The sequence below is a fragment of the Tamandua tetradactyla genome, chromosome 3, assembly GCF_023851605.1.
Source record: "Tamandua tetradactyla isolate mTamTet1 chromosome 3, mTamTet1.pri, whole genome shotgun sequence".
NCBI lineage: Eukaryota > Metazoa > Chordata > Mammalia > Pilosa > Myrmecophagidae > Tamandua > Tamandua tetradactyla.
The window spans coordinates 198,937,017-198,947,957 of NC_135329.1; the positions used below are offsets into that span (position 1 = coordinate 198,937,017).

General features: G+C 38.3%; 1 long non-coding RNA gene across 1 annotated transcript; it reads left to right on the forward strand.

Moving 5' to 3' along the window:
* The first annotated feature begins 3,200 nt into the window (after positions 1 to 3,200).
* LOC143676587 (uncharacterized) lies at positions 3,201 to 7,338 on the forward strand. The gene is made up of 3 exons (XR_013172201.1): positions 3,201 to 3,293; positions 3,887 to 4,076; positions 7,236 to 7,338. It is a non-coding gene; the product is annotated as an uncharacterized LOC143676587 (long non-coding RNA).
* The last annotated feature ends 3,603 nt before the right edge of the window (positions 7,339 to 10,941 follow it).

The window sequence follows — 10,941 nt, forward strand, 5'->3', positions numbered from 1 at the left end:
AGAAGAAATTGCTAGAAAAATCAGTAGTTATCTGGAGACAAATGAAAATGAGAGTACAACATTTCAGAACTTATAGGATCAAGCAAAGGCTGTGCTTAAGGAAATTTATTGACCTAAATGCACATATTAAAAAACAGGAAAGAGCCCAAATCAAGGACTTAACTGCTCACCTGGAGGAACTTGACAAAAACCAGCAAACTAACCCCAAAGCAAACAGAAGAAGAGAAATAACAACTAAAGCGGAGTTAAATGAATGGGAGAACAAAAGAACAATAGAGAAAATCAATAAAACCAAAAGCTGGTTCTTTGAGAAAATCAATAAAATTGATGGGCCACCAGCAAGGCTGACAAACAAGAAAAGAGAGAAGATGCAAATAAACAAAATCAGAAATGAGAAGGCGCATTACCACAGACCCTGGAGAAATAAATCATAAGATGATACAATGAACAACTATATGCAAACAAAGTAGACAACTTAGATGAAATGGAAAATTCCTGGAAACATACAAACAAGCTACACTGACTCAGGAAGAAATAGAAGCTCTCAACAAACTAATCACAAGACAAGAGATTCAATCAGTCACCAAAAATCTTCATACAGAGACAAGTCCAGGACCAGATGGCTTCACAGTGGAATTTTGTCAAACATTCCAAAAAGAACTAACACCAATCTTGCTCAAACTTTTCCAAAAAATTGAGGGAAAAAAGAACACTACCTAACTTATTTAATGAAGCTAACATCATTTTAAATCCCAAACTGGGTAAAGATGCTACAAAACAGGAAAACTACAGGCCAATCTCCCTATTCAACATAGATGCAAAAATTCTCAACAAAATACTACCAAATCAAATCCAACAACAGATTAAAAGAATACCCTACAACCAAGTGGGGTATATACCAGGAATGCAAGGATGGTTCAGTACAAGAAAATCCATTAATGTAATACAGCACATCAACAAATTGAAAGGGAAAAATCACACGATCATCTTGATTGATGCTGAAAATGCATTAGACAAAATTCAATATCCTTTTCTAATAAAACACTTTAAAAGATAAGAATAAAAGGTAACTTCCTCAATATGATGAAGGGCATATATAAAAACTGATAAGCACATTATACTCAATGGAGAGAGACTGAAAGCTTTCCTCCTGAGGTTGGGAATGAGACAAGGATGCCCTCTGTCACCACTATTATTTAACACTGTATTAGAGGTTCTAGTGAGAGCAATCAGGCAGGAAAAAGAAGTAAAAGGCATTCAAGGCATTGGAAAGAAGGAAGCAAAACTTTCATTATTTGCAGATGACATGATACTGTACTTGAAAAATCCTGAGAAATCTACAACAAAGTTACTTGAGCTGATTAAACAAATGGTGGTGGGATATAAAATTAATGTGCAAAAATCAGTAATGTTTCTATACACAAGGAATAACCTAACTGAGGAGTCAGTTAAAGAAAAAAATTCCATTCAAAATTGCAACTAAAAGAATAAAGTACTTAGAAGTGAACTTAACTAGGGACATGTCATGGTGAGGTTCATATGTCAACTTGACCAGGTGGTAGTACCTGTCTGTCTGGTTCTGCAAGTGCTGGCTTGTCTGTTGCAATGAGGACATTTCATAGAATTAAATCATGATCATGTCAGCTACATCCACAGCTGATTCCATTTGTAATCGGCCAAAGGGAAGTGTCTTCTGCAATGAGTGATGCTTAATCTAATCACTGGAAGCCTTTTCAGGAGGATTCAGAAGAGACAGTATCTCTTTGTGCTTTGGCTGGCAAGCCTCTCCTGTGGAGTTCGTCCACACCCTCCATTGGAATCATCAGCTTCACAGCCTGCCCTGCAGATTTTGGACTCTGTGTTCCTGCAGTCATGTGAGACACTTTTATAAATTTTATATTTGTGAGTGTTCCCTGTTGATTCTGTTTCTCTAGAGAACCCTAATTAACACAGGACATAAAGGACTTGTACACAGAAAACCATATAACATTGCTAAAAGAAATAAAAGAAGATCTGAATAGGTGGAAAGACATTCCCTGCTCATAGATAGGAAGGTTAAACATAGTTAAGATATCAATTCTACTCAAATTGATGTACGGATTCAGTGCAGTACCAATCAAAATTCCAACAACTTACTTTGTAGACTTGGAAAAGCTAGTTATCAAATTCATCTGGAAGAGAATGAGACATTGAATACCTAAAAGCATCCCACAAAATAAGTACGAAGTAGGAGGAGTAACAATTCCTGATTTTAAAACTTATTATAAAGCCACAGTGGTCAAAACAGAATGGTATGGCACAAAGATAGAAGTATTGGCCAATGGAATCAAATCAAGAGTGCAGAAATAGACCACCAAGTCTATAGTCAACTGATTTTTGACAAGGCCCCCAAATCCAATGAACTGGGACAAAATAGTCTTTTCAATAATTGGGCATGGGAGAACTGGATATTAATAGCCAAAAGAATGAAAGAGGACCTTTACCTTACACCCTATGCAAAAATTAACTCAAAGTGGATCAAACACCTAAATATAAGAACTAGCACCATAAAGCTTCTAGAAGAAAATGTAGGGAAACATCCTCAAGACCTAGTAATAGGAGGTAGCTTCCTAAACTTTATGCCCAAAGCACAAGCAACAAAAGAAAAAATAGATAAATGGAACGCCTCAAAATCAAATGCTTCCCCCCTCAAAAGACTTTGTCAAAAAGGTAAAGAGGCAAACAACTCAATAGAAGAAAATATTTGGAAATCACACATTGGACAAAGGTTTGATATCCTGTACACATACAGAAATCATACAACTCAACAACAAAAGAACAAACAACCCAATTATAAAATTGGCTAAAGATATGAATAGGCATTGTTCTGAAGAGCGAATACAGAAGGTTCAAAAGCACATTATGCGATGTTCATTTTCATTACCTATAAGGGAATGCAGATCAAGACTACAATGAGATACTACCTCACACCTATAAGACTGGATGCTTTTAAGCAAACAGTGAACTACTAATGTTGGAGAGGATGTAAAGAAGTTGGGACACTTATGTACTGCTGGTGGGAATGTGTAATGGTACAGCTACTATGGAAGACAGTTTGTTGGTTTCTTAGGTAACTAAATATCGAGTTGCCCTATGACTCAACAATAGCACTAGTTGGTATATACGCAGAAGAGCTGAAAGCAGTGACACAAACAGACATTTGCACACCAATGTTCATGGCAGCCTTATTCACAATTGTCAAGAGATGGAAACAACCCAAATGCCCATCAACAGACGTGGATTAACAAAATATGGTATATACATACGATAGAATATTATGCAGCAGTAAGACAAAATGATGTCCTGAAACACATGATAAGATGGATGGGACTTGAGGACATAGTGCTGAGTGAAATAAGTCAGACACAAAAGGATAGATACTTTATGACTCCACTTTTATGACCATGGTAAAAGTAAAATCAGAGAACTTAGAGATACATAGAAGCTAGAGATGAGTGAATGGTTAGCTAATGAGCTTTAACTCAAATGTAAGGGGATAGGTAGAAATGAAGATGGTTCTCTAGTGGGTCTATAAGTAATATTACCATATTGAAGGTGAACATGATTGAAGGGGTTGTATAGACCTACGTGTCCCACTGATTAACACTACAGATATAAATAAGTTCTTGCATGAACTACTTCAAAGGTATGATTTGTATACAAAGAGTGTTTAAGTTAAGGAAACGGGAAAAACTGCTATTGCATGCTATGGACTATGTTTAACAGGAAAACATCAGCAGTACCACAGCGACAGCAGGGGTAAATAATAGGGGTAGGGACAAGAGTTAAAGGAAGGTTTAGATTTCCTATTTGGTAAGGGAGTTTTTGTTGGTTATCTTTATCTTAGGAACAATGAATTTATCTAAAATTGAGAATGTTGATGGACTGTGGACTTTGGGCCCTCTACATGATGCCTAATGAATGCAGGTGTCTGAAGGATGCACTGACTGAGAAGTAGATTGGTGAATGATGGTGTATACTGTCTGAGCAAATATTGTGCTGCTACAAAAGGAACGAAGTTGTGAGGCAGCAACACTGTGAGTGAACCTGTGGGACATTGGGTGAAGCAAAATAAGCCAGAAACAAGAGTAATTACTGTATGGTCTCCTTTAGAAAATGCTTATGAGAAAACAGCAGCCTAGATTGTAAGCTTCTATAGCAGTCACATTTAGTCCAGAGTGGTAATTATTTCTTGATTTTGAAATGCTGTATTATATATGTATAACTTGGTATTTACAGATAAGAACAAAACCAATCAGGTCAGGATTAAGGGAATTCAGAACACAGGGGTAAGGAAGACAGTGTCTATATTTTAGAACCTCTCCTACTCTTTGAAAACAAAGGAAGAAAGGTTTATTTTGTCCAGAACCTAAATTTTCTGTAGCACATAATCTAACTCAACCTGTCTGGTTAGTTCATTTAAACAATCAAAATGCAGGGAGCCCAGAATAAGAATGAGGGTCTTTAATCCTGTGTAGCTTAATGCAATGCCTGGATGCATCCTAGAATATATGAAGCAGATAATCAAAAGGTATTGGCCAAGTCCCTTGAGGAATGGGAGAAAAAATATGGACCTATTAAACTTTACCACCAAGGAAATCCCTGATACTGTATCAAACATTAGGGACACTCAAATCAATAGGCCAAGCCCTTGTTCATGAGGTTTACTCTTGTGAAGTTTATGTAGGTAGTGGAGAAGCTTAGAATACCTATAGGTATGCCCAAGAGTTACTTCTGGAGGACCTCTTTCGTTGCTCAGGTGTGGCCTGAGTCTCTCTCTAAGCCCAACTCTGCAAGTGAAATCATTGCCCTTCCCCGTACGTGGGACATGACATTCAGGGATAAAGTTTCTCTGGCGGCGTGGGAGATGACTCCCAGGGATGAGTGTGGCCCTGGTGCCATGGAATCAACAATTCCATCCTGACCAAAACAGGGAAAAGAAATGTAACTAGTAAAGTATCAGTGGCTGAGAGAGTTCAAATAGAGTCGAGAGGCTAATTTGAGGTCACTCTTATACAAGCTTCAGTTAGACATTGCTACCTATCATAACTTGCCAAAACCCAAACAAAGCCATTCCAGCCAATCCTAAATAACACCTAGGGTATTATATAAGATTTTTCAAAGGTGCCATGCACTGGGGTAACTTTCCAAAGCCCTACAACCTTTAGATGGGTCCCTGAACCACAGAAGTCCTGAGATCCAGAGGGGCCAGCCTTTACAGAACATCAGCTATTTCCATCTCCCTATGCCTTATTATTGACAGCCCTTTCCAACATGAGAAATTTAGAATCGGCATAGCCCAAATATCCCTAAAGACTTGGAAAGAAAGATCAAAGGTGATAGTGGAGTTATACATAGAAGGTAGGGTTTAATAAACAAATATGATTGCTGAATCATTAAATTGATATTTCTTTTAGTCTCCAGTATCTTAGAGCACTAGAAGTAAAAACCTAAAATTGTGGAATTGAAACCCATACCAAACTCTGAAATCTGTTCTACAACTAATTATTGTGCTCTGTTTTGAAATTTATTGCTTTTTTGTACATATGGTATTTTTCACAAAAAAGAAAAAAATCAATTGTGATGATTAAAAAAAATATTCCTTCTAGCCTCCTATGTTCTGAAGCAGCTAGTAGGAAAAATCTGACATGATGGTATGGTAGCCCATGACAGACTCTGGGTTCTGTCCTGTAACTACTTGTTGAAGAGTACTTTGAAAACAATTGCTTCTTTTTTTCTTTGATTTGTACATATATCAAACAATAAAAAAAAGTAAAGAGAAAAAAAATAGCCCATGAACATATGATCCCTCAACCTTTTCAAGGAAATACAAATGAAAACCATAATGAGCTACACCTATGGAACCACCCAAATAGGTAAAATTAAAAAGAATATTACCCAGAATGGAGTAACGGAAAGACTCTCACATTTCTGGCAAAAGCATTATGGAAAACTGTATTGCATTATCTGTTATAGCTGAACAACTGCAAATGTTATGACATAGCAATGCCACTCTCAATAGATTTGCATGCATTTGTGCAGCAAGAGAATTGTCTAATGATGTTAATTTTAGCATTATTTCATGACAGCCCAAAATTGAGGAAAACCCAAATGTCCATCAGTATTAAATTAAAGAAATAAGCTACGGGATAGCCACACAATAGAATACTATACAGCAGTGAAAATTAAACTATGGGTACACATCACAATGCAGATAAGTCTGCCAAACACCATTGAGTGAAAGAAGTCACACACACTAGGATATGTAACTTCATTTGAACTTCAAAAATCAGGCAGAAGAAATCTAACAAGCTCAAAGTCAGATGAATAGTTTTACCTTTGTAGAAGAGGAGTTAGTGTACTATTTCTTGACTTAGGTAATGGTTACTCTGTAGTAATTAATTGAGCCAAATACTTATGATTTGTACATTTTTTAGGAGTGTATGTTATAGTTTAATTTTTAAAAAATTAGGGGATTTTCGATATCCCAGGGGAAGATCTATTTTGAAGGCCCTTGAGAATTTTCAAAATTTAACCACATTAGTTCCCTAAAGTTTTTTTTTTTATCTCATACTCAACCTTGGGGTTGAGAAGGGGAGTTACAAAATTTGAATTCTTGCCACCATAAGTAGTTGTTAATCATGACATTTTTTTTCTTTCTCAGATATTCCTTTGCTTATTTTTCCAATAATATGCTACAAATTATAGACAAGTAAAAACTTATTTCTCTATTTACTCTAATTTCTTCATTATGAATCATTCTGAACCAACCAACTGTGGCAGAACTCATTAAAATCACATCTCATTTATAATAAATATGTATTTACCATTAAAGAGAGCCAGAGAAGCTTGTTTTATTCTCTGCAAACTGTGAGATAATTTGTTTCCTCATGAAGTTCAAAAACACACTCTCTCTGCTACAGAGCTGATTCCATGAGAAAAAGCAGAAAATCAGTCTGTATTTAGTCATACTTTTATAAGACAATTTTCCCACCAGGGCCCATAGAGTAACATCTGAACCTTTAGCTATTTCCTTGGATTATCATGATCCTGTATAAGAGAGATTAGCAGAGTGGATTTCATGGAAATCATGAGAATCTCAAGAATTTCAGTTGTTCAGGTTGTTGCTTCAAGAATCATGTCAGGAACCTTGAAAGGGTAAGATGCCTCAATCTAAATTTTTCTTTCCATAGCAGGGGCTGGCTTCGGCTTCTCCCTAGTAAAACTTCTGCCTGTTTCCTTGGAACTTCTGATTTTATGAACCAAACTGTTGTGATGAGGAGACCATGAAAATACTCAAGGCAGATTGCAATATCAATAAGCTCCATGGAATATTTGGAGGTGGTGGTACATGTCCCTTCCATGTTTGCATTGTAAACTGTAAACAAGAATGTTCACTACAGATGGGTGGCAGACTTCAGGCAATTACCTAGCCATGCCACCTTTCTGGGTTTTGTTGGAACTCATGAAATCCGATTTCAAGTTCTTTTGGCAATCCAGTTGACAGGATTGGACAACTTTCTCATAATGGGCAGGTGGATTCCCATGATGCTGGCTGCTTCACTGAGATTCTGACACTTGCTGCCAAGCTCCAGGCTGTCTCCCCAAACCAATGTGCCACTGCTCTCTGGCTTTGTCTGAGGCTTTCTTTTCTCTCTGACTCATTTCTGGATGTCCTTGCTATACAAAGTCTGGCCCAAAGAGCACCAGTACATTAAGCAGAGGTTCAGGCCCACCACAGACCAACTGAATACAGCCTCCTTTTTAACAAGATCCCAGGTGGTCTGTATGCGAGTAAGATAGAGAAAGCACTGCTGCAGTTAAGAATCTTTCCGAATTCAGGAACAGAAATCGAAATTAAGCAAATAATCTTCCAATTTTTAAAATGCTGATGTTTATTTTGAAAGATGAAGAAACCCAATATCAGATATTTTCATAGGTTAAGTGGAAACCATTATTTTCAACCCTTGTTTTAGGAATTGGTACTTAGAACAATATTCAAAAGTCTACACAGGAGGCTCAGATACTTTTTTTTGCACTCAGTTTCATCTGGAATTTACAGAAGAGATTACTAGGTTATTCTAGGTACAGAATAAATGTTAATTAAGGCTCTACTATGGAGAGAGTTGGTTTTAAGTTAGGTGGGATTTATCATTAACTCCATTTTGTTGCCCATAAAAAGGGTTTGCAAGAGAAAATAAAAGCAATAACACTATAACATTTATATTGCATTATTATATGCCAAGCACATAGTAACTATCCTGTGAGGTAGGTATTATAATTATGCCTGATTTACAGATGAGGAGATTGAGGGTCAGAGAGATTAAATAACTTGACCCAAATCTCCCATCCAGTACTAGCAGAGCCAGGTTTCACAACCCAAACAGTCTGGGCCCAGAGCCCATGCTTTTAAAACTGTGGCTTTACTCTCTCAGCTATATTTTCAGTATGTAGTCTAAACTTTTTATGTTTCTCTCAAAAAGAAGTCATAAGAGTTATATCAGTTCTCATTTTCAGGACTGGCCAACATTTGGCACGTCAAAGACACACTCAGCAGTCATCTCCCAGCCCTCAATCATCCCCCTCTTTTTTCCCTTTTGCTTGTTTGTATGCAGGAATTTGTTATGTTTCTCCTCTGTTTACAAGCAGGTGTTTGGCATGTTTCTATTTAGCAAGAGACTGCAGGCAGCTTGGGGATCTGTTAAATCTTAATCATCCCCAGTTGCTTGCCAGGAGAAAAACACTTGCTCATTGGCAGAGCCTCTCCCCCACTGGAGTGTATAAAAGCTCTTTTCTCTGTCAATGCAGGTGTCCCTCATCTTCTAAACAAAGAGAGGTTTGCGGAGCTGCCAGCCACTGACCCTGACCTGAGCAGTTGGCCTCCAGGAGGACCCAGCTAAGGTGGGATCTTTTCCCCTGCTCTTTTGACTCTTTGTGTTGTGCAAACAATAAAGCAGTTGTGTTGTTGATGTTGTGGTGGGAGCCTCCATTGTTCTGGGCCTGTGTCCCATGATGCATCATATAGCACTTGCCCCAGCAGCTGTCCCAGGTGTTTTGGATGTCCTCTGTCGTTCTCCTAGGTCCATCTCTGGTTCGAGTGGGTCCATGGCAGCTCACTTCCACCCTGTGCTGCAATGTCCTGCTTCAGGTGTGCACTGAGCTTCTCTATCCTATATTCCAGGGATTCTATGATGCCTGCTAGGCCTGGGAACAAGGGTAGCCTGTAAGTGCAGAGGGTTAATGACTCTTGGGGTGCCTTCCACAGTGGGGTCCAGGACCAACAGCCTAGCGCCTTCCTCCAGGAGCCCATTCTAGAAAACATTCTGCTTGCCTCTCAGAGGTCTGGGAAGACACAATATTCCTTTACCTTCATTGACAACCTTGATATCATGTCTTCCCAGTAGCCTTTCCTCCTTTCTTTTCTCCCCTCTCCTTCACTGCTGCTTCCTGGGACCACCTCTCAAATAAACTGCCTGCACTTGAATCCTCAAGCACCCTGCCTTTGGGGAACCAAACTGAGGCAGCAAATCAAATGACTGTAAGGATTAGTAGATAATGAAAATGATTGAAGAGAATTTGTGAAGAGACTGTCTCTCCACAAGTTAAACTTGTGGAATGAGCATGCAGGAATCATTTCAGCTTTTATAAGGAGATATGTTCTCCTACAATTAAAAAATAAAAAGCATGCTACCTTAGTTTGACAGACTGCGCAACAAAGTGCTATAGGCCAGTTGGCTTCAATAGGAATTTTTGACTTACAGTTTTGGAGTGTAGAATTCTAAAATCAAAATGTTAGTAGGATCACACTTTCTCTGAAGTCTGTGGCATTCTGGTGGTGGCTTGTGGGCAATCTGTAACTTAGTCTCTGCCTCCTTTGCATGGTGGTCTATCTCCTTCTCTCCCATGGTCCCTGAATTTCCTCTGGTATAAGGACTCCAGTCAAACTAGTTTAAGGTCCACCCTGATTTAGTTTGGCCTCACCTTAAACTAATACCATCTTCAAATGTCCGTTTTATAAGTGGGTTCAAATCCACAAGTTGTGGGTTAGGACTTGAACGTGTCTTACAGAGGGAAATGAGTCAAGCCTAAAACACATGGCCATCTTGATGCATTTTTAATTTTCCCACTTTTGGTAGAAAAATGGATAAAGCAAACTCATTTTCATGTTAATTTTAGGAAAAACAACAGTGTAAGCATGATAAGAAAATAGCCACCAGCCTTGGTATCTCAGACACCACAAGGAGCAGCAAAGACTGAAGTGCTTACTAAGGGGCTTCAGCTAATTGTTGTCATATCGCTATGTGGGTTGAGCTTTGCCAGAACTTTACATCTTTAAAGAAAAGCCAAACATTCTGATACTCACCCAGAAATTATGCACTTTTAACTGTTGGCAACTAATTCAAGTTATAAAACTCCACTAGGGAAAACTTTGCTAACTTACTAGTTAATAAGTTAACAAAAGAACAAATAGTTTATACCTAAAGATAATATCTATTACATTTCTCCAAGTAATATTTTATATTCAGACATTTTAGTAATCCAGATTGGCCACAGCCTTCCCTGAGAGTCAGAATTAGGAATGTCTGATTGCAGTTTTAGAGGTAGTGAGTGCATCAGGTTTCCTGAGAAGGTCATCCTTCTCAGGTCAACCCTTGGGTTTTGGCCAAGGCTTCTTTCTTGGTTATCATTTTCTTGGGGGCAGGATATTTCACACAGTCTCCTGCTGTTCTGTGGAATCTGGGACGCCTGTTTTCTTGAAGGAATGCCTTGTTATGTAAGTGAAACCACAGGCATGGACAGGAAGCTTTCTTCATAGGAGGTTACTTTGAGGACCCAAAACTGATCTCTAAGAAGGGGCAAGACCAAACTTCAGTTCATCAGAGAGACTTCATTAGGACCAGG